We start from the raw sequence: 12,371 nt of genomic DNA, 5'->3' as shown, positions 1-12,371 counted from the left end.
TCATGGATCAGAGGATGAAGACCAGGATTATATTGTTTGTCTTAGTGTCTTGTGTTTATGCAAGTTTCATTTATTCAATAAAGACCCCACCATGTAAACCAATGTCACTGATTAGGCAACTTGATAAGCCAATTGGGACAATATGGTCAATAGGGGTAGTAGGATGTTTGTTTTTATGTTTGATAGGTTTTTAGGATGTCTTAGTGGTGTTTGGTTGATCCAAGTTGTGTGGATCCCAAACTTGTAGTGTCTGACAACTTTTATGTGAAAATACAACTGTTCAAAGAAAAAGTGCAACTTTTCAAAATGCAGTTGATGTAAGCCTTTCAATGACTCCAACCTCTTCCAAATCTAGTTGGTAACCATTGCAAAGGGATATAAGCCTTTTGGACATGATTCCCAAGGTATAAGAATTTATGGTTTGGAGTTTTGATGCAAGAAGACAAACAAAACTGTGTTTTCCCAAAAATTCTAAGTTTGCAGAGATTGTATGTCCTTGTATGGATTGAATTGAGAAAAAATATTCATGGAGTAGCTTGAGGGTTGAAACATATTTATTTTGGTGTTGGTCTGAGGCTTTGATTATTTCTAAGAAGGGAGAACCCTTCACTTTTCTGACTATAACTGGAAAGTTAGGGTTTGACTAGGGTTTTAGCCAAAAATGGCCATATCTTGCATTCTTTCCATCTAGAAGTTTCTTCCTTTGGTGGAGTGTAGGATTGGCCTATGTATTTTAGAATTTTCATGGGGTTTTGTAGGGGAGACTCAGTTTTGTGGAGAAAGAGATAAATCTAGGTAGGCATCTCCATGTGACTACCTTGAGCAATATTAGGACAGTCATCACCCTTGAATTAGAGGTTACTCACCATTCCCCCACATTCTCATGAATTTTATTTTCTATTTTGGATTCAAGAAATGATAGTTTCCTTATAAAACAAGGCCTAATCACCCTAATTAGATCTCTAGGCCTCTAAGGGGTTCAGTCCTTGAAAATGCAGATCTTTCCAACCCATTTTTGGGGATGAGTATAAATCCCAAAAGGGTATCTATAATGGTGAGTAATTTTTTAGAGTGTGTGGAATATTTTGGAGTTAAGGTCAATTCTCTTGCTAAATAAGGCTATTAACCTAGGAAGTAGGTTTCCAAAGGAGGCATAAGGATTTGAAGATAAAACCTTAAAATAATGCTTGGAATAGTTCGTAGTAGTCATGAATGGACCAATTCCAAATCCCCTAAGAGCAGGAATCATGGAATGGTGTATTGAAGGTGTTGAGGCATTTTACTCATCTTGAGGAGGTGTTGGCCTAGTGGATTTGTGAGTAGTTCTACCCAAAGGTGTGGAGTCCTTCCTTGTAGGGTCCTTGTGGCCGTTTGAAGGGTCAAAGCCTAACCCTATTGGAATTTTCCTTAGGTGTGTGTGTAGGGCTCTACATTATTTATTGCAAGTGAAACATCTACCATTGAATTAACAGGCATTAGGTTGTCTTACAAGAGGATTCTTTCTCTTCTTATGATTAGGCTTTGCATTGCTCTATCCAAAGCCAGAGGATTCTCCTTTCTCAAATATAAGTCCTCTCATGTATTTTCCATGTCTCTGACTATCTAGCATTGCATCCAGCCTTGCTAAGCTAGCATTGAATTTGTCTTTTTACTCATTTGTAGTAGAAATTTCATCTCTTTGGGAAATAATATATCTTTCAAGTTCTTGACCATCATTCCTTGATTGTGTCAACTCAAGCTTCAACTAATCATTCTCATAGGTAATCCTAAAGCATTCATCTGATGTCTCTTTGAATAATTGACCCAAAATTTCTTCATTCTTCATCCAGTCTTCAATCTCCTTAGTAAGCTTCATCACAATGGATTGCATCTCATTCTTCAATACAACATTCTCTCTATAAATCTTATCAAATTCATTAGCTTGGTCCTAATTTTCCATGCTTTGATCTTCTTTCTCCTTTAGCCTATCCATCAACTCTTTACTCTTGTCTTTTGAAGTGTTCACTTGATCTTTTAAATCTTTAATGAAGTCTTCTGTTGCATTCAAGTTTCTCTTTAACAAACTTATTTCATTCCTTGCTACATCAAGATCTTCAAGTGCCACACAAAGCTATCTATGCAAACCAGAATCCACTGATTCAATCTCCCAAACCTTCCTCAAGTGGTTAGGCTTCCTCAAAGGAAGTAGGGTTTGATATCAATTGTTGGAATCAAGGAACATTGAGAGGGGGGGGGGGGGTAAATCAGTGTTTTACTGGTAAATAAACTGTCAAACTTATTCTCAGACCACTGAAAGAAAACGAAAGAAAGTAAAATTCAAACACACAAGATAATCAACCATAAAATCATAACACCAAGATTTTTACGTGGAAACCTGGAAAGGGAAAAAATATGGTGTGATTGGAACCCACAATATTCATATACTATGATAAGGAGTACATAAATATTACAAAGGGGGAATGAACATGCATTCAAGCTCACTCCCTAGAGCTCACTACTCAGATTACAATATCGAAGGCTCACTAACTTATAGATTATTTACAATGAGAACTAAAATAATTTAACCCCAAAAGAGAATCAAATAATGTCTAGATGAGTTTTAGTAAAGTGAAAAAATTCTGACTATCACACCTCTGCAACTCTACTCTATTATGCTTCTCGGTCAGCTACCAGATAAATAATGTGCATGTTAAACTCCACCAAATAGGTTTCTCAAGTCACTACTTGCTCATACTACACACCAAAATGATCTTCTACATTGGTCATATATATTTGTAATAAGAAATAAGACATTCATTAATTCGACCAACCATAATATGCAATGTAATGTGTAACCGGGTGTAAGATTAGATCAGATCACCAAAATATATGTAGATCAACCAAATAGAGTCTAAATGATTTCTACATGTTGACCCTATCATACCATGCATAGATTTCACCTCCTCAATCACCATAAAGATTCCAAAACAAAAATGCTCTTCTTATCCTAAAATACGGGAGATAGATTACTGGGCCATTTCCTCTACTGGTTACCAAAAACCATGACTATTGGATAGAATTTCTGAGGAGAGTTTCCATCAATGACAACCATAAACCATTATCCATGCACTATCATCCACCGAAAGAGTGTCAATTGCAAAAACTATGATGTGTCAAAACACACATCAACATGCATACCTCCCTTTTACAGCTCATTTATGTGTTTGATGCATTTTTATATTTCCTATTTTACGAGTCGAAACTTCTAGAGGCCATTGTATATGGTGAAAATGGATAACAAATAACAACAATATTGAAAGACTAAAATGGATTCAACCACCAAACCCTAGCCTAACAATGAACAAAGATCCACCATAACATATGAAGATAACCTAAGACAATGCAAAATAACTCAAAATAACAGAGATTATACCATCACATGTCCAATAGGGTTTTGATCTCCATTCTTCCTATCTCCATTGATCTTGCTTGATATACTTGCTCTCAGATTTTTGTATGCCCAAGAGCTCAACAAAGAACGGAATGTGGTTGCAAGTGGAATTGTAGTGTAGCCAAGTACTCCAAAATCAGTCATTAGGGTTTGTCATTAGGATATGTCATTAGGGTTTGACAATGAAGAAAGCATCTTCTTAAATAGAAGACACAATAAGAAATGGAGGGTTAAGATTGAGAGGTGTAAAAAGAGAGGTCGGCTAGGATTAGAGGGTAGGTAAAGGAAATAATAAAATAATGAAAGAGGTAGGTAGTGTATGAATTAAGAGATGAATGACATGTGGCATGTGTAGAAAAAGATAATGAATTAATTAAATAAATAAAGATTTATTTAATTAATAGAGGAAGTAGGATAATTAAATAAATAAAATATTTATTTAATTTAGGAAAGGGATAATTTAAATAAATAAATGTATTTATTTAAATGAGAAATAAGGCTAGAAGAGGATAAATGAATTAATTAAATAAATAAAAATTTATTTAATTAATAGAAGAATTAGGCTTAGATAATTAAATAAATAAAATATTTATTTAATTAGACATGACAATTTTGAGTGTCTACATTTTGCCCCTCTTTGAGACAATGCGGCTTGTCGCGTTGTTTCAAAGAAGATAAGATGAACTGATACAGAGTTGCCCCAAGATGGGAATTATATGCCCCCTCGAGAGATTGGATGAAAATGTCTGAAAAGATTGCAGACAATCTCTCAATAAGAAAGAAACACTAGAATGGCCTGATCAGATAAAGTGACAAAGTCACGGGATGAAGAATACTGACTCGGGAAATGAGGGCGAGGGCTAGGGTAAGCTATAAGATAGACCACGGGAAAAAGACATCCTCATTGTCATCCACACCCTTAGAAGATCATAGTGCAGAGCGAGAAAAGAGCAGCAGCAGTCAGCAGCGATGGCATCCATTCATAGATTCGACCGTGTTCGCCGATTCCAGCGACCAGCCGATGCAGGAGAGCCGGTAAGTACCCGAAAACCTCCTCGCACTTTCACGCATTTCTAGTTTTGTCATAAATGCATGTTTAGGAGCAATAAATGTGCTAGGAATAGGGTAGTTGAAAAATGCAAAAACGCGCAACCGCGTCTGTGTCAGTGCCAGGCGCGTCTGTGTCAAACAGGTGCGTCTGTGTCGGGTCCAGGCGCGTCTGTGCCTGGAACCGCGTTTGTGTTGAATGCGGACGCGTTTGTGCAATGTAGCAGCGTCTATGCTTTATAGGAGCGTTTATGTCATGTAGGGACGTCTGTGTTCCCTGGTCACGTTTGTGCATGTCATAGGCACGTTTGCGTTTAGAAAACGTGTCTGTGTTGTAGAGGCGCGTTTATGCAGTCTATAAGCGCGTTTGGGATTTGAAAAGCGCGTTTGTGAGTTACAAGTGCGTTTGTGTGTTTAAATGCATGGTTTTAGTCTTTTAGGTCAAACTGGCAGTTCTGTGATGAACATATGCTGTCGATTGGATAAGCTGCTGAGAGGATACACTCAAGCAGGTCCTCTAGGAAGAGTAGGATAGATCAAGGCACTTTGTGATGAACAAGGAGCACCAAGACAGGCAGCACTTTGTGATGAACAGGGAGTGCGAATGTGAGTGACACTTTGTGATGAACAGGGAATGTCACACACGTAGTACTTTGTGATAAACAGGGAGCACTACTAGGGTAGATAGCAACACTTTGTGATGAACAGTGAGTGTCACTAGGGTAGATAACCAGATGCATTTAGGTAGCAAGTAGCATTTTGTGATAAACAATGAATGCCACGATAACTGACAAAATTGATTGTGTGACTGCAGGAGTATTTGCCTATGTTGGAGTCACGGGAGAGATTCCCGTCTACTCAGCGATTGCGACCAGAGTTGTCGATTCAGGACAGGATATCCATTGAGGAGATGGGTCTCACACATGTGCTCTATGTGCCTGAGTTTCGGGCAAACATGGGGTTGCTGACTGCATTAGCTGAGAGATGGCACTCAGAGACGTGCACGTTTCACCTACCGATGGGTGAGATGACAGTTACATTAGAGGATGTCTACAGGATTCTGCATGTTCCTATTGATGGAGAGTTGATTCCCTATGACCGTGATGGTGACAGGGAGGCATTGAGACGGGTTTTCCAGGATCCCAGGTTGGAGATGCGAGCAGGTCATGTAGCCTGGGATACCATGACTGCCACAGGTTTAGCATTGCCGGCAGTTATTGGAGGAGCGATCAGTGGGTACTTGTGTCCTGACAGGGCCACACGAGGATTGGCAGTGGGCTGGGGAGGGGCATTGGAGACGCTGGTGACAGAGCACATCAGTTATGCATGGGGGCCATGTGTCCTGGCACATTTATATTATGAGCTACATCAGTTTGTGTACCACGGGTCAGTGGGTTTGGGCTGCGGCGTGACTCTCTTGCAGGTGTGGGCCTATGAGCACCTTCCCATCACACGACCCATTCATTTCAGAGACAGAGGATAGGGACGGAGTTTTATGCACCTGTATGACATGATCACATCCCAGCCTCATATTGGTAGATTGGAGCATTGGAGGCGTGTCATAAATGACATAGACATGGTCATCTGGAGGCCGTACCTGGGGTGCGAGGAGTGGGAGGACGACGTGTTGGAGCTACCATATGTTTTCAGGAGCAGGTATCTGATGGGGTGGACGTCCTATATTCTGGAGAGGCAGCTTGTTGATAGGGTATGCAGGCAGTTTGGTAGGATTCAGCGGATGCCTCGAGGCTCGGGCATGTATGCCCGTACGGTCAGAGATCAGATGTAGTTTGGCCCACTCTTATCATATGATCAGGCGGTGACACAGCTAGCAGAGATGATGCCGATGCCATGGGACATGTGGCCAGAGGTAGATGATGCAGGGATGGACGCAGAGTACTCTGCGTATTGGGCAGAGCATCCGTTTCCCAGGTTGACAGATCCGGCAGAGCCACTAGAGGGAGAGGGTGGAGGAGATGATGATGATGGTGGAGGGGATGGAGGCAGGGGCAGACGGAGGCAGAGAGGAGTGGTGGGGGAGAGGCGAGTAGCACCTCGGAGGGAGGGAGGATAGGAGAGAGCAGCTTCGGTGGTGAGAGGACGGGGTGGACTGCCCCTACAGGTACCAGCAGCACAGGGTCCTAGATAGGGACCGAGACAGGTGCAGGCAGAGGGACAGGGACACGCACCTATAGGGGAGGAGCCACAGGCAGAGGCAGAGGGTGGGGATCCTGAGGAGGACGAGCTGTTGAGGCTATGAGAGATCTGTCAGGGCCAGGCAGATGAGATTGAGGATTTGGTGCGGGAGAGAGATCACCTCAGGATCAGGGTCAGAGACACAGAGCGGGAGAGGGATCAGGCCATCCAGAGATACACTGAGGCCGAGACAGCTCTGAGGGCAGGGAGGCGGGCAGCAGAGGATGCAGGGGCAGTCTATGCATATGTCTTGCGAGTCGGAGAGGAGATCGCCTACTAGAGGGATCTGTACTATGCAGTCGTGCCAGCAGATCAGCGGGCTAGGAGCTTCCATAGATCGTCGCACACAGCGATGGCTACGGGAGGGAGTCGTAGGAGACAGGCATCCAGCGATGGGGTCATGGGGCCTCCACCACCACCAGAGAGACAGGGGGATCCTGGAGTGGGTCCATCTATAGCTCAGACTCCGTCGAGGCCAGGCGGCTCCGAGGGAGGGAGTTCATCATAGCCATAGAGGGCTCCCCATTGTATCAGTATATGTACCATTGTTGTATTGTAGACATCATTGTATCATGACACTTTTGATTATATATATGAGATGATCCATTTTTGCGGCAGCTATATGCATGTGTACCTTATGTGATGAAATGTTCTTATGTGATACATGTTTTATGATATGGATGCTTATATGATGCAATGCAATATATTTTTGTTCTTTTATGTTGTATATGTGATGCATGATGCAAATGTGAATGTATGTAATGCAAATTAATATGATAATGCAAATGATTATTTACATAATGAAAATGTGAGATGTGCTAACATGTGTTGTATGCAATTGTGATATCTATATGTATGTATGAAATGCTTATATGTGGTGATGTAGGTGTAACTATATGAAATGCAAATATTTTTTGGTGTGTCATTATACTCAGTCATGTGATAGCGGGCTACGCGGACTCGAGAAGGACAATGGAAGTCAATCAAGAAAGGGGGATGGAAGACAGAAGATATGAACGTGAAAGAGCTTCTTGTGCGTTATCATCATTGAGCTTATTATGGAAAAATAGGTTATGACAATCTAGGCATTTGTTCGGCCCAGAAAGTCATTGTACCTATTTGCATGGAGATAAGACAGTCACAAACAAGGAATGCCCCAATTCATACTAGACTCATAGTGTCCTCATATCCTTGGACAAGTCATAGCATTACTAAAAGACAATCCACAGACAGCAAAAGAAATTGGGTGACGATACCCCATCCTTGCCTTTCTAGTCAAAGACATCCTGGAGATAGAATCTCTAGTCAAAGACATCCTGAAAAAGCTAAAAGACATGTCACCAAAAGGATAAAATCAAAAGAAAACCAAGACTCGACACCAACATCCACTGTAGTCCTCAAGTTTAGTGTCTCTTGTCACTTGTATAAGTCTTATTCGATTGTGGTCACAATGTTCACTTTCACAAAAAGGATAGATAGCACTGAACCATATGTTGTCTGAGTCCGTTGAAAGATTTAATTTTGTTGAAGCCCATTGTTGCTGCTGTGTCTCATTTGAAACTGACTGAATCCATGAAACTGATACTTTTATTGCAGAGAAAATGGAACTTTATTGCGGATCTTCGATGCAGATGCTGCTTTATTACGGATTGTGCACGAATAGACTTGAAGGAAGCTGGAAGAAACTGTACTCCTCGAAACATGTGATGTTCTCAGTTCCACACCCATTACTAGACGTAGGAATTGGCCGTAGTCACAGATAGGATTTGATTTATTATGGATGGAAAGGGAGTGAAAAGGGAGATTTATGGATGGCTAACCAATCTTGGGTAGATCAATAACAAGCCATGATGGGAATGTGTAAGTTTATTGGTGAGTGAATAGGTTGTGAGTGTGTGCAATGTGAAAGATGAAAGAGAATCCTGAAGGAGAGGAGCAATGTCTCTACGCATGGCGCTAGGAACCCAGTTTTCACCATGGTACTTGCCCAGGGTGCCATCGAAGTGGTTTTCACCGTTGGACGAAATCATTTCTCTTTACTTTTTTCGATTTTTCAATGTTTTTGTGTCACAAGGCGCCTGTTTGCCAGGTTTTCACCAAGTAACGATTTTTTTGTGTTTTTATAACTTTTTTTATATTTTTGAAATTTTTTGATTTTTTTGTATTTTTGAATTAGGATATTCCAAAAGAGCTTATGTGTAGAACCTGCGAAGGTGCATGCTGTTGATAGGATCCTCCAAGGGTTCACCTTCTGTAGTTGAGAGCTAATATGCCCCAGATCCATATGCTTTTGTGATGATGTAAGGACCAAGCCAGTTGGGTTCAAATTTGCCCTTCTTATCTCTGTCTTGCTGATTCTTGGGGTTCTCTCTGAGGACTAAGTCACCTACCTCAAATTTGCGAGGCTTGACCTTGTGATTGTAACTGTGACTCATTCATTGTTGGTAAGCCTTGAGATGATTAAAAGCAGTGCGTCGTCGTTCCTCCAGCAGTTCTAGTTCTTCTAAGCGAGAGACCCTGTAGTCTTCATCGTTGATTATGTTTCTCAAGGAGACCCGTAAAGAAGGTAACTCAACCTCAATAGGCAAGATGGCTTCAGCGCCGTAGACAAGTGAGTAGGGTGTAGCTCCTGTAGGTGTGCGGACACTTGTGCGGTAGGCCCAAAGTGCAAGATTGAGTTGGACATGCCAGTTACGGCCAACGTCGTCGACTGTCTTTTTAAGGATTTTAAGAATTGTTTTGTTAGACGCCTCAGCTTGGCCATTACCTTGGGGGTAGTATGGTGTGGAGAAACAGTGAGAGATATGGAAGCGCTCACAGAGTTCACGAACATCCTGATTCTTGAAAGGACGCCCGTTGTCAGTGATAATGGAAGTAGGAATCCCGTATCGGCAAATGATGTAGTTCAGGATGAAAGTAGCGATTTGTTTCCTAGTAACTTGTGTGAGAGGCACGGCTTCAATCCACTTTGTAAAATATTCTATGGCTGTGATAATGAATTTATGTCCATTGGAAGAAGGAGGGTGAATCTTGCCTATGAGATCGAGTCCCCACTGACAAAAGGGCCAAGGAGATGCAAGTGGCTGTAGTTCCTATGCTGGTGCATGTATGAGGTCTCCATGAATTTGACACTGCTTACACTTCTTGACAAACTGATATGCATATTTTTCCATAGTAGGCCAGTAGTATCCAGTCCTGATGAGTTTCTTGGCCAAGGTAGGACCACTGGTATGCGGACCACATATCCCTTCGTGTACTTCTCGTAACGCAATCTGAGCTTCATCACTCTCTAAACATCTAAGGAGGGTGCCATCTAGACCTCGTCGGTATAGGATATCAGCTAGGATAACGTATCGGGAGGATTGGCGAATGAAAGTGCGGTGTTGGTTGTTCGATAGATCGGGAGGTAAGATATTGTCGCGAAGGTATGTGAATATGGAACCATATAACTGGGATTCAGGACCAACAACACATATCATTTCCGTAGGAGTGATCTCATATGAAGGAATCAACAAGTTGTCTACCAGGAACTCATAGCAGGTCTCATTTTGCGGTAGATCAATGAGCGAAGCAATTGTAGCCATGGCATCAGCAGCACAATTCTGTTCTCTTGGTATCTGCTCAAACTCTATCTTTGTAAAGTGCTATTTCAGATCATCTACCAGTTGTTTGTAAGGCATTAGCTTTTCATCTTTTGTTTGATAATCATCAGTTGCTTGATGGATGACCAGTTGAGAATCCCCAAAAACATGAAGTTCTTGGATCTTCCACTGAACTGCAATTCTTAACCCAGTTGTTAATGCCTCATATTCCGCTATATTGTTGGTGCAAGGAAATGATAAGCGGTATGACTTTGGTATAGAATCGCCCTGAGGAGTTATAAAGAGTATACCTGCTCCTGCCCCGTGCTGTGTGTATGAGCCGTCAAAGTATAGTTGCCATGGCTTTGCAGGTGATATTGTTAGAATGGACTCATCTGGAAATTTTGATTGTAGAGGAACATCATCTATCATGGGAGCATCTGCCAATTGATCTGCAATTGCTTGTCCTTTTATGGCTTTTCTGTCCACGTATTCAATGTCGAATTCACTTAAGATCATTACCCACTTGGCTAGCCGCCCAGTAAGTGTAGCTTTGTTGAGAAGATATTTTAGTGGATCAATTCTGGCAATCAACTTAGTCTTGTGAGTGAGCATATAATGTCGTAATTTTTGTGAAGCGAAGACCACAGCGAGACATGCACGCTCAATTGGTGTGTAGTTCAGCTCATATCCCACCAATGTGCGACTGATATAGTAGACTGCTTTTTCCTTGTCGTCACGTATTTGCTGTGCTAAAAGTGCCCCCAGTGCTGTTGGAGTAGCTGATATGTAAAGTAGCAATGGTTGATCTGGAATTGGTGGCATCAAAACTAGCGGGTTCAAAAGATAGTCTTTAAGTGCTTGAAAAGCCTGTTGACAGTTCTCATCCCATTTGAACTTGATATTTTTGTGTAGCAGGTGATGGAAAAGGTTACACTTATCTGCAAGTTGTGCTATGAATCTTCGTATGGACTGGAGTCTCCCTTGTAAAGACCGAAGTTGACTGATATTCTTGGGTGGCGACATGTCCAAAATAGCCTTGACCTTTGCTGGATCTGCCTCTATTCCTCTTTTAGACACAATGAATCCTAGGAGCTTCCCGGAGGTTACTCCAAAGACACATTTCTTAGGATTTAGTCTTACCTTGTACTTTTCCAACCGATCAAAAGCAACTGAAAGTATGTCCAAGTGTGTATTTTTGTCTATTGATTTAACCAAAAGATCATCAACATAATCTTCCACCGTTATGTGCATGAGATCATGGAAGATAGTAGTCATAGCTCGTTGATACGTGGCACCTGCATTTTTCAGCCCAAAGGGCATGACATTCCAGCAGAAGGTTCCCCATGGACAAGTGAATGATGTTTTATGTTGATCTTCAGGTGCTATCCTGATTTGATTATATCCAAAAAATCCGTCCATTAAGGATAACATCTCATGGCCTGCTGTGAGATCAACAATTAAATCAATGTTTGGTAATGGAAAATCGTCCTTTGGACAAGCCTTGTTGATATCCCTGAAGTCTGTACATATTCAGATGCTGCGATCTGGTTTGCTAACAGGTACTAAGTTGGAAATCCATTCAGGATAATCAATTGGGCGTATGAATCCGACATCCAGTAATTTCTCTAGCTCTGCCTTGACTAATAATGCCACTTGTGGGTGCATTTTCCTCAATTTTTGTTTTATTGGTTTTGCCCCCGGTTTGACTGTTAAATGATGCATTACTAAATCGGGGTCTAGCCCAGGCATATCAGCGTAAGACCATGCAAAGTTGACTTGTCGTTCCTTAAAGAAGCTTATGAATCTTGCTTTCTCGGCCTCTGTCAATGATTGAGCCAAAAATATGTTGTGTGGAACCTCTGCTGTACCAATGTTTGTCTTTATAGTCTCCTCTACCAACATGGATGATTTTTCCTCATATGATGCTGGGAGAATGTCAAGCCTTCCATCTTCGGGTGCCTCAGAGAGGTTTTCACCCTCAGATACGTCCTTTCTTTTTACTTTTTTAGAGTCAGATAGCGCCACAGTGTGGTTTTCGCCATAAGACCCTTGTTTTGTTTTTATTTTCACATTTTTGCGACTAGAAGGCCCGACACCCTCACCAAAGTATGCCA

This window comes from Cryptomeria japonica, chromosome 9 (assembly GCF_030272615.1).
Source record: "Cryptomeria japonica chromosome 9, Sugi_1.0, whole genome shotgun sequence".
NCBI lineage: Eukaryota > Viridiplantae > Streptophyta > Pinopsida > Cupressales > Cupressaceae > Cryptomeria > Cryptomeria japonica.
This window is presented reverse-complemented; position numbering follows the sequence as displayed.